Source organism: Danio rerio, chromosome 4 (assembly GCF_052040795.2).
Source record: "Danio rerio strain M-AB ecotype USA chromosome 4, GRCz13ab, whole genome shotgun sequence".
Lineage (NCBI taxonomy): Eukaryota > Metazoa > Chordata > Actinopteri > Cypriniformes > Danionidae > Danio > Danio rerio.
In genome coordinates, this window is record NC_141024.2 from 67471188 (window position 1) to 67482624 (window position 11437).

The 11437-nt window shown below is 40.7% G+C and overlaps 1 protein-coding gene and 1 long non-coding RNA gene across 2 annotated transcripts in view; one reads left to right on the forward strand and one right to left on the reverse strand.

Annotated features, from left to right (window-relative positions):
• LOC148682349 (uncharacterized) overlaps nucleotides 1-11437 on the forward strand; it is a 771506-nt gene that overhangs the window by 300915 nt on the left and 459154 nt on the right. The window lies entirely within an intron of this gene.
• The window catches only part of LOC137490983 (uncharacterized), a 471679-nt gene that overhangs the window by 179367 nt on the left and 280875 nt on the right, over nucleotides 1-11437 (reverse strand). The window lies entirely within an intron of this gene.

Here is an 11437-nt window from a genome sequence, read left to right on the forward strand (position 1 = left end):
TATTATGGCATATTATTCAAAGATACATCTGCCTTAGTTCTAACATTAAGAGATTAGCTTTTATTCATATGCATTAATGTTTCTAGAGATCTCTTTGTCTCTACGAAATTGTGCTTCTAGCAGGATGTGCCCAAGGCGAGCACATGACCAGGAGTCAATTAAAAGTCTCGTGAAATGGTTTCCGCTGAAGATCCTGTAAGGGCCATTGTTTTTAATTTAACTGATTTAATTAATCATTGGCTAGTTAGCCGAAGGGTACTAGAACATCTGCGGAGAAGTACTGGTCAGAGGAGCCCGAAATCAATTGGCGCTCTGTTATCCTGATGGTATAAGCCCTCAAGCTAGTTCAATGAATGAGACCATTGGAGATGCCCAAGATTTCAGATTCAACTTGTGTTGACCACTGAAAAAATGCCGATGAGTTCCTACACCACTAATATATACAAATAAAAAGTCACTTTCTGTTTAATTATCACATACTGAGTATAATACATATCATTTACTGGGAAGTCAGTTATAAACTCACCCCAACTGTCATTTTACTGGTACTTTCATCTGAATCACTCCTCTCAATTAACAACTGTAAATATGCTATTCACTTTAAAAAAAACACATAGGAAATGTGTACTCATATGTTTTTACATGAATTATAATAAACATATTGACTTTTTTATGAAACATACCTGAATTATCAGGAGAAACAAAATCACAAGAAAACTTCAGTGACTTTCCTCAGGAGCAGCTTAGTAGCATCTGAAGTAAACACAACAAGTATCGCCATGGTAACCCACAGCGCATGCTTTCTCAACTGTTGATGTTATTTTGTTTTAAACCCAGTCATTAGTAGTGATAATAAATGACTTTTACAGTATATACATAAATAAATAGATACATTAATGACAAAACAAACATTACTACTGTGGATACACAATGGTGTATCACACGGTCATACACTAAAAACAGAGCGGCACCTATTTCAAACGGCGGCGGTACATGCTGCAGCGTTAATAGCCACTTTGAACTCTCACCTACTGTAGTTTAGAGATGGACTGCAACATGTGCTCAAAGGCTGCATGTGCTGAAGAACGATGGCAAAGCTAAGTGTGATCACTGTAATAAATGAATGTTGCAGCAGGGTGTCTCCATCAACATGAGCAGTATCTGCGCTCGCTTCACCAACAGCAGAGGAAAAGAACGCACTGTGTTACATTCATTGTGCATCCCAGCTCAACCAACAAGTGTTGTGTGTTTTAGCTCAAGAGTTTGGAGCGTGTAGCTCCAAAGCTCAGTGCTAGCTTTAGCTTATTAGCTGAGGGGGAAACTAAACAGCTCATTCTCTCCATCTGTTTGTGTTTACAGTCTGGATCATGGAGGACACACGAGGATTACAGCAGGACCGCGCAAATGTAGGACTACACACACACACACACACACATATATATATATATATATATATATATATATATATATATATATATATATATATATATATATGTGTGTGTGTGTGTGTGTGTGTGTGGCTAGTTTTTTTTTATATTCACAATATAGTCAAAACACTCAAAACATAAAACTCTTTGTAAAATAAGAAAAAGAAAAACAAGCATGATATATTTGCTTGATTGTTTCTGCTGCAAACCTAGAAATATGATACTGAATTCAGCATAGCTATTTTTTTTTCACAATTTGTTACTGCTAATTATTTTACAGAACAATTTTTTTTAATAATAATTATTTAATTTAAGTGTTGATCTGGAAAAATGAATCAAATGTTTTTTTTGTTTAGAATTAGTCTTAATACAAAAATCAATAAAAAATCCAATTAAGCAAAAGAAACAAATAATAACAATGAAATCAACAAATTACTTAAACTTCTTCATAATAATTTGGGGCCTAATGTAGCATAATGTTTGTAACACATTTGCACATTCATTTGTGTGATTGTATAGCTAACGTTAATTTACATGGTACAGAATTTTGTTTTAATATAAATCTTAATAAAATCTCATTAGTCCATTTGGTCTTTTTATAAAATTATACAGTTATTTTAAAAAATTACATTATCTGAAATATGTAAAGCTTACTTACAGTATATTGTAGGTGATTTTTGACTTGAGTTGATAGACTTCATTTGGGTTGTAATGACATCAACGCTACTTAAAATGGCACATTCACACTGAATCAAAACAATATTGGGTCTTTTCGATTCTAGGGACTGGGTGGGTCAGAGCCGGCATATGTTATAGTAGGTCTGCTATAATGCAGCATAGTCTCTTTTTACACTAAATTCTAAACAGACAGAGACCCGCTTTTTTGACTCACAAAGGTGAGCTGATGTCTGAAGTTTTGCATGGAAGACAAAACTTGCAAAAATTCAAATTAAGTACATGTTAATGTATTCATATACATTTAACAATAAAAAATGAAATAATATGACTTAAAAAAACATATATATATTTTTTTATTAATCCCTTTAAAAAAAATTATCCTCAATGAATCAATTTATTAAGATTATCATTTACGTATTATGTTCTTTCTGTCTTTATTCTTTTAATGCTTTTGTTTTTCATTTGGGGAACAAATTTGTCTTTCTATGTCTGAGAAATTGCCAGCTGGTGTCCCTCCTTAGTATTTAAGGCTATGAATTTGAAATCTAAACAAAAATAAATATGTAATATATATATTTGTATATACACAGATGTAACGGTTCACAAAAATCATGGTTCGGTTCAATATGCATGAGAACATTTTTTTGATTCCACTTTTTTTATTCATCAAAACATCATAAAACCCATCTTCTGGGATTTCTTCTTAACAACAAATAAAAGAAAACCTCATTTATGCCCAAAACCAAAAAGCTATTTATAAAAAATGAAATGTGCTATTGTATATGGAATTTATAACAAACCTTTAGGCTGCAAGAGCTTAGTTTTCAGAAGCTATATATTTATATAGCACATTATCAATATGCATACAATGAATCATCCATTGTACAACCAATACATATTAGTTGTTTATCCTGTCCCAAACAAAACTGCATGTAAATATATATATATATATATATATATATATATATATATATATATATATATATATATTTTTTTTTTTTTTTTTTTTTTTTTTTTTTTTAATCTCTAGGGTGGAGATTTATTTGTTTTGGACGAACCAGAGGAGAACACTTTTAGCACATCTTCTGAAGACAGAAGATCCAACGCCAACTGATGATCCTCCTCAAAAAATTGGCACGGACAAAGGCATGGACAATATTCTCAAATCTACTGGCTCCGTCACAAAGGCTGAGGCTCTACTGCTGATAATGACTCATGCTGCTGTGCATAACATTACTGGCTGTCAACTAGATGACTTGTTCACCCTGATTAATTTCCTGTTTGGTAATGATGTTGTTCCAGGTTCAAAACATTTGTTTAACAAGGTTTTCAAGAACAACTCAGAGACTGTAGACTTTCACCTTTATTGTCAGGCCTGCAAATGCCACTTAGGCACACAATAACAAGTCACTGACCAGAACATAAATCAATGTCCATCCTGCAGCAAAACAGTTGACATCACTACTTTAAATAATGGTAGCTTTTTTATCAATGTGCCAGTTGCACCACAAATCCAGAATCTTCTGGAAAATCCAGAAATACAAAAGCACCTCGGCTTCGCTTTGACAGACCACACAGTGTTGAGAATGTTATCTCAGACATATTTGATGGAGCATTTTATGAAAAGCTGTCTGAACCAGGAGGGATTCTGTCAAATTCTAACAACTTTTCATACAATTTTAATTCAGATGGGTCTCCTGTTTTCAAATCTTCAAAATTTTCTATTTGGCCAATACACCTATACTTGAATGAACTGCCTCCCAAAATGAGATTAAAGCATGTGATTCTTGCCGGTCTTTGGTTTGGAACCCATGAGCCATCTATGCAAGTTTACCTGAAACCATTTACTGAACAAGCAAAGTCACTCAGCTCTAAAGGTGTTTCATGGAGAAAAAATGGTGTTCAGATAAATAGCAAAATTGTTGGCATCTGCTGCTGTGCAGATTCTAAAGCAAGACTGGCAATGCAGAACATGACCCAATTTAATGGCTATTATGGGTGTGGCTTCTGCCTTCATCCTGGTGTTTTAGTTGAGCGACACGTAAAGTACACTGTGTCAACTTCAGGATACGATGACAGAGACTCAAAATCTATAATTAGAGATATGAAGATTGCCTTTGCTGAAGGTAGGCCTGTCAGAGGTGTTAAAGGTCCATCCCAACTGATAAACATGCCGTTCTTTGACGTAGTGTGGAGCTTCGTACCTGATTATATGCGTGCTGTCCTTCTTGGTGTTACCAGACAGATTACTGAACTTTTTCTTCAGAGTAGTGATAAGCCCTATTATATTGGTAGACCAGACACATTACGTGTAATAGAAAATCGCATCAGAAGCATCCAGCCTCCACATCTCATTACCCGCTTGCCTAGGCCAATTAAGGAGTTCAGGTACTGGAAGGCATCAGAATGGAGAGCTTGGTTGCTTTTCTATTGTTTGCCATGTCTTGAAGGTGTGCTTGATACTCGGTATTTGAAACATCTCAGTTTACTTGTATCGGCAGTATTCCTTCTTTTGCAGGAGTCTGTCACCTATGAGGAAGTCAACAAAGCAGACATCATGCTCCTTGAGTTTGTTGTCAAATTTCAGTTACTCTATGGAGAGACAGGCATGACTTTCAATGTACATCTTCTCACTCACCTTGCGAAGTCAGTGAAACTGTGGGGTCCATTGTGGGCACACTCGGCTTTTGTTTTTGAAAATGCGAACAGACGTCTCGAAGTTGATCCTCGGAACTAAAAGTGTTGCTGTTCAGATTGTCAACAAGTTTCTGTTGCATAAAGCCATGTCATGCTTTGCAACAAAACATGTGATCAGTGACCATGTGTTAAACTTCTGCAGAGAATTCAGTGAATATCCAAGAGTGCAGAAATGTCTGCGTTGGCAGGGCAGTTTTAGACAGTGGCACAACTAAGCAGTTAAAGGATGAGGAAATGAGTGCCTTCATCTCAGCAGAGAGACAAGTACCAGAAATTGTACTAGTACACAATAGGATGGTCCATAGTGGTCTGGTTTTTACCAGCAAGGCCTACTGTCGGTCTAAGAGAAGAAGGGAAAGTGCCATTCTGTTAAATAATGGATGCCATGGAGAAATACAGGACATTGTGTCATTTACAGCAGAAGGGGAGACAGAAATTGGTCTGTTCTTCAAGAGATTTGATACACAGCCGATCTTTGCACTTCCTCAAAACTTTGGTTTTGTGCCACATGTAAAACTTGTTAGAGATTGTCAGTCCCCTCTGCAATTTGTCCCATTAAACAGCATCAAACAAAAAAGTTTTACTATCTGCTCTTCAGATAATATCTTTATCTGTGACTTTCCAAACTCATATGAGAGGGATTAAACGGTGTAGAAAGTGTAGGTTGAGTTTTGGGTGGGATTAAGTGAGGGAAGAGAAACAGGCTGACAGCGGTGACAGAAACATAGCAGCTCTACATGGCAAGAGCTGTACTGTGACACACCTACATCTATGATCACTGTAAACGCTCACCCTAAACAGCCAGATACACATCACCCACTCTTCCTCATCGACACCCCTCACTCAAACCTCCAACGGCCATACACCTAGATCCCACAAACCCACTCATGCTACCACACTTTACTCATCCAACTCACCTTTCTACACCCGTATCCACTACACAACATATACACAAATAACCCCTTACACAAATAAGTCAGACACTCAATACCACTCCTACAAACACACTATACATCCACTAACACTCAAACCTCCACTTACGCCCTGTATACACATTTACACTCAAACCTCCACAAACACCCTGTATACACACTAACACTCAAACCTCCACTAACACCCTGTATACACACTAACACTCAAACCTCCACTAACACCCTGTATACACACTAACACTCAAACCTCCACTAACACCCTGTATACTCACTAACACTCAAACCTCCACTAACACCCTGTATACACACTAACACTCAAACCTCCACTAACACCCTGTATACACACTAACACTCAAACCTCCACTAACACCCTGTATACACACTAACACTCAAACCTCCACTAACACCCTGTATACTCACTAACACTCAAACCTCCACTAACACCCTGTATACACACTAACACTCAAACCTCCACTAACACCCTGTATACACACTAACACTCAAACCTCCACTAACACCCTGTATACTCACTAACACTCAAACCTCCACTAACACCCTGTATACTCACTAACACTCAAACCTCCACTAACACCCTGTATACTCACTAACACTCAAACCTCCCCTAACACCCTGTATACTCACTAACACTCAAACCTCCACTAACACCCTGTATACACACTAACACTCAAACCTCCACTAACACCCTGTATACTCACTAACACTCAAACCTCCACTAACACCCTGTATACTCACTAACACTCAAACCTCCACTAACACCCTGTATACTCACTAACACTCAAACCTCCCCTAACACCCTGTATACACACTGACACTCAAACCTCCACTAACACCCTGTATACACACTGACACTTTTAGTGTGTATACAGGGTGTTAGTGGAGGTTTGAGTGTTAGTGTGTATACAGGGTGTTAGTGGAGGTTTGAGTGTTAGTGAGTATACAGGGTGTTAGTGGAGGTTTGAGTGTTAGTGTGTATACAGGGTGTTAGTGGAGGTTTGAGTGTTAGTGTGTATACAGGGTGTTAGTGGAGGTTTGAGTGTTAGTGTGTATACAGGGTGTTTGTGGAGGTTTGAGTGTAAATGTGTATACAGGGCGTAAGTGGAGGTTTGAGTGTTAGTGGATGTATAGTGTGTTTGTAGGAGTGGTATTGAGTGTCTGACTTATTTGTGTAAGGGGTTATTTGTGTATATGTTGTGTAGTGGATACGGGTGTAGAAAGGTGAGTTGGATGAGTAAAGTGTGGTAGCATGAGTGGGTTTGTGGAATCTAGGTGTATGGCCGTTGGAGGTTTGAGTGAGGGGTGTCGATGAGGAAGAGTGGGTGATGTGTATCTGGCTGTTTAGGGTGGGCGTTTACAGTGATCATAGATGTAGGTGTGTCACAGTACAGCTCTTGCCATGTAGAGCTGCTATGTTTCTGTCACCGCTGTCAGCCTGTTTCTCTTCCCTCACTTAATCCCACCCAAAACTCAACCTACACTTTTAGATCTTCACTGCAATGTCTGCCATGTCCTTTGCTATTGAGAATTGTATTCCATAGTAAGTGTTGAAAGCCAGATGACAGTATGTTTAGTGTATATAACTTAAAATACTTTTGTATAAATTCTCTGACTGAATTAAATTAATAATAATTTTAATGCTTTATAAATTTGATGCCAAATATATTGTAAATATTGTTTCTAGTTTTTGTTATCACATAAACTATATAAATTTACTATAGATTTACTGTTGAAAGACAGTTTTTTTTTGTTATTTGTGTACACATCTATTCAAAACCATGGTGAATGTGTTTCTTTTAATGTGATTTGAGTCAGTGCTACAGATTTAGGCTGTACTTTATGCCAGGGGCAGAATGGGAAAATTTACTTACACAGGCTGTCCTTTTGCAAATTAACCATCACTGGCTGAATGTTTGGCAAATGAAACGGTATAAAAATGACTTATACCATTAAATGTCAATAATTAAATCCTTTCTCTTTAATGCTACCCTCTCTTCCTTTGTCCATCTTTTTTTTCCACCAGAATCATCAGGGCTTCTGGTAGTACCTCGAATAGCAAAGTCGAGTAAAGGAGGTCGAGCCTTCTACTTTATGGCTCCTACACTCTGGAATAGCCTTTCTGATAACATCCGAGGCTCAGACACACTCTCTCAGTTCAACACTAGATTAAAGACCTATCTGTTTAGTAAAGCATACACTCAATGCATCACTTAGCGGGTTTCCACACAAGTTTCTGCATCTTGTTTATATACACTATGAACAGCAGCAACGCTAATTATTCTCTTTATTGTCCATTTCCACCTGGGTGTAACCACAGGGGGGAGTGACAGAGGCAACTGGAGGTAAGATCCACAATGCAGGTTTATTCAGTGTCAGGCAAGCAATGATCAAACAGGTGCAAACGGGTATATTCAGGCAGTCCAGAATTGTAGTCGTATAAACAGGCAATAGGTCTATAGGCAGGCGGCTAAACAGGAGGACAAAGGTAAACAAGGCTAGGGTCTAACACGGAGAAACAAGACAGGGAGAAACGTGTTGTAATGTGACTGAAACAGCTAACAAGACTCGGCCAACTGGATGAGTAAATAAGTGTCCTATGTAGGGTGTGTAATCAGTCTCTGACAAGGCTCAGCTGGTGAGAGTGTAATCAATCTTGATGAGTGAGCATGTGAATGTGACCGGAAGGCATGTATGTCTATGTAGTCCAGAGGAAGGCGGAAGTGTAGTCCATGGTATTCGTGTGAGAACCAGCGATCTCTGGCGAACGATCGCTGGTTATGTGACATTGCCCCCCCTCTAGAGTGGATTCCAGACACTTCAATTCTGTTCAGGTGAGTGGTGGAGTGGAGGTGGAACAGGGGGAGGGATGGAGGGCCAGAACCATGCAGCTGGGGTGTACCTGGGGCGTGGAGCTGCGGAAGGCCTGGAGAGTGGACTGCGGAGGGCTTGGAGCATGGAGCTGCAGTGGCCCTGGATCATGGAGATCCAGATCCAGGAACTGGAGTACTGCGAGAAACCGGCAGGGCTGGAGGCTTGTGGGGAGCCGGCAGGGAGAGCTGCCTGTGTGGCGCCGGCAGGGCGAGAAGTCTGGCTGGGATCGGCAAGGCGAGGAGCCGGGCTTAGGAGGCGGCGGCCCTTCGGGAAGCTCAGGCGGCGGCGACTTTGGCAGCGGCGTTGACTCTGGCAGCGGCGCTGGCTGCGGCGTCGACTCTGGCTGCGGCATCGACTCTGGCTGAGGTGCTGGCTGCGGCAACGACTCTGGCTGCGTCTCTGGCTGCGGCGTTGACTCAGGCTGCGGCGCTGGCTGCTGCGTCAGCTCTTGCAACGGCGCTGGCTGCGGCATCCTCCAGTGCTGCCAGACACTGGGGATACTCATCCCGAGACCCTCAGATTATGCGGAGTCACTGATTGGACCCAAGACCAGCGACGAGTTGATCCCAAGGTGTCCATATCTGGGACCAGGCCGTATCCTGAGCTGCTGCTGCGCTGTTGGTCATGGGTATTGGAGAGTATGAGACTGATTACAGTGACGCTCCAGGGACAGACGAGTCTTCGCTGAGGCCAGCTTCCAGCCTCCACCGCTGAGACTGCAGCTCTGCACAAGACTTTTGGCCAGCGGAGAAATTAAAATGGTCGTGATGAACTGAGTCTGGTTCTCTCAAGGTTTTTTTCTTCACTCTCCTATAGAGATCTGCGCGGGACAAAATTTTGAATCCGGCTCCCGCCCGCACCCACCAGATTTTAGCCCGAACTCGACCGCTCCCGCTTATATTAAGAATTTATTGTCCCACTGCCCGACCCGCCCCGTTTTCTGGCCGCCGCGCCCGATCCTACTAATGAGCGGGGGAGAACAAAACCAAAAATCCCCCAGCTATACAGTCCAGACAGCCAAGCTGTCTGTATAAACACACACACAGCAGACACACACACACACACAGACAAATCTCTCTCAAATCTCTCGCACTGACACACACACAAGCACCAAGCAGACACACAGGTGTTTGCTGTTATATCAACTCAAAGGCTTGTAATACCATGTATCAAGTACCAATGTAATACCAAAAGGTTTTATATAAAGGTATATAAATACTGAGTCGCGCCAGCTCCGGGTCGCAGCGCACATTACTCTCAGGCCGATTCCGGCGCGGATGCGGCAGCGTCGGCTCGCTTACGGCCGCCGCATCTGGCCCGATTGATTCGGGCCAGAATCGGGCAGTAAGTCCACAAGCATCCGGAGTCCGGCAGCCGGAGCCTGGCTGAGTGGTAAGTCTCCGGCTGGCGAGAATCTTGCCAGATCTGGCCCGAGTGTATTTTGCTATCTGGGAAAGCTCTCTCTCTCATTCGCGGGCACGCACTAACATACACAAGCACCAAGCACACACACAGGCAAAGCTCGCGCTCTCTCTCTCTCATTCGCATAGCAATATCCGCGATATTGCTAGACAGCCCGCTCCCGTCCCAAATTAAACCCGTTACCGACCGCTCCCGGGATTAATTCGGAAATTTATTCCCGCGCCGCAGAAATCTGGTCGGGTCGTGTGGCGCCCGCCGGACAGCCGCGGGAATGCAGACCTCTACTCTCCTATTGGTGAAGTTTTTTTCCCTCTCCGCTGTCGCCACTGGCTTGCATGGTTCAGGATCTAAAAAGCTACTCATAGATGAATTTGCTCTTCAGTGTTTGGACTCTCAGTAATGACTTCAAACCACACTGAACTGAGCTAAACTGAACTGAACTGAACTTAAACACTAAAAACTGAACTAACCTGATCCAGTTACTATGACCATTTACGTGAAGCTGCTTTGACACAATCTACATTGTAAAAGCGCTATACAAATAAAGCTGAATTGAATTTAATTGAATATTATACACACGGGCGTAAATCCCGTAAATCCCGCCCCAAAAAAAAAACAAAAAAAACAAATAAAAACTCTCAATTGGGAAAAAAAAAATATCTAGCTAAAATAATTGTCTAAGTAGAAATAAAACCGCATTTATCATTTAAAATGCATTTAGAAACAGTTGAGTTCCCCCTCCCCTTCCTCAGAGTGGTTCGGTCCACTCCGTGCTTTCCCTCATCTCACCTACTCTCTCACACACACGTCTGCGGCTTAGTTAATGTTAAATTTCAGTAAGTAAGTAGGGGGTTTTTATCCACCTTAAATAAAGCGATTCTCTTCATTGTAGTTAATACAGACTCGTTCATAAATTAGTTGCGGCAAAAATGCTGATTACAGATGTAATTGTCCATGAATCTGCTGTATTAGCATTAAGTTAGCTTGTTGCTAACGCTAAAGCCGTTTCCCATGCATTGTTTTATTTGTGAGGGCTTGGCATAATGTTAACTTAACACTAACGACCACAATTAGCATATTGTTTAGTTGTGTATTTGCTAAATGAGCACTGTGCACACTAACCCCACTGTATTTTTGTATAATCAGTTTCTATTCTGTTTTAAGTGACTCAATTAATTTGAAACTAAAATGTTAACCTTTTTTTAATTCTTTGTTTTTATTGTTGTGATTATTTTTATGATCGTTTTGCATTCTGTATGTACAACACTATGAATTGCCATGCTGTATAAAATGTGCTACAGTATAAATAAACTTGCCTGGCAGTGTCATGCATTGGATAAATTGACAGAGAAAATAGACATAAGATCATTTTCAGTGCAGTTAAACGCCAAGTAC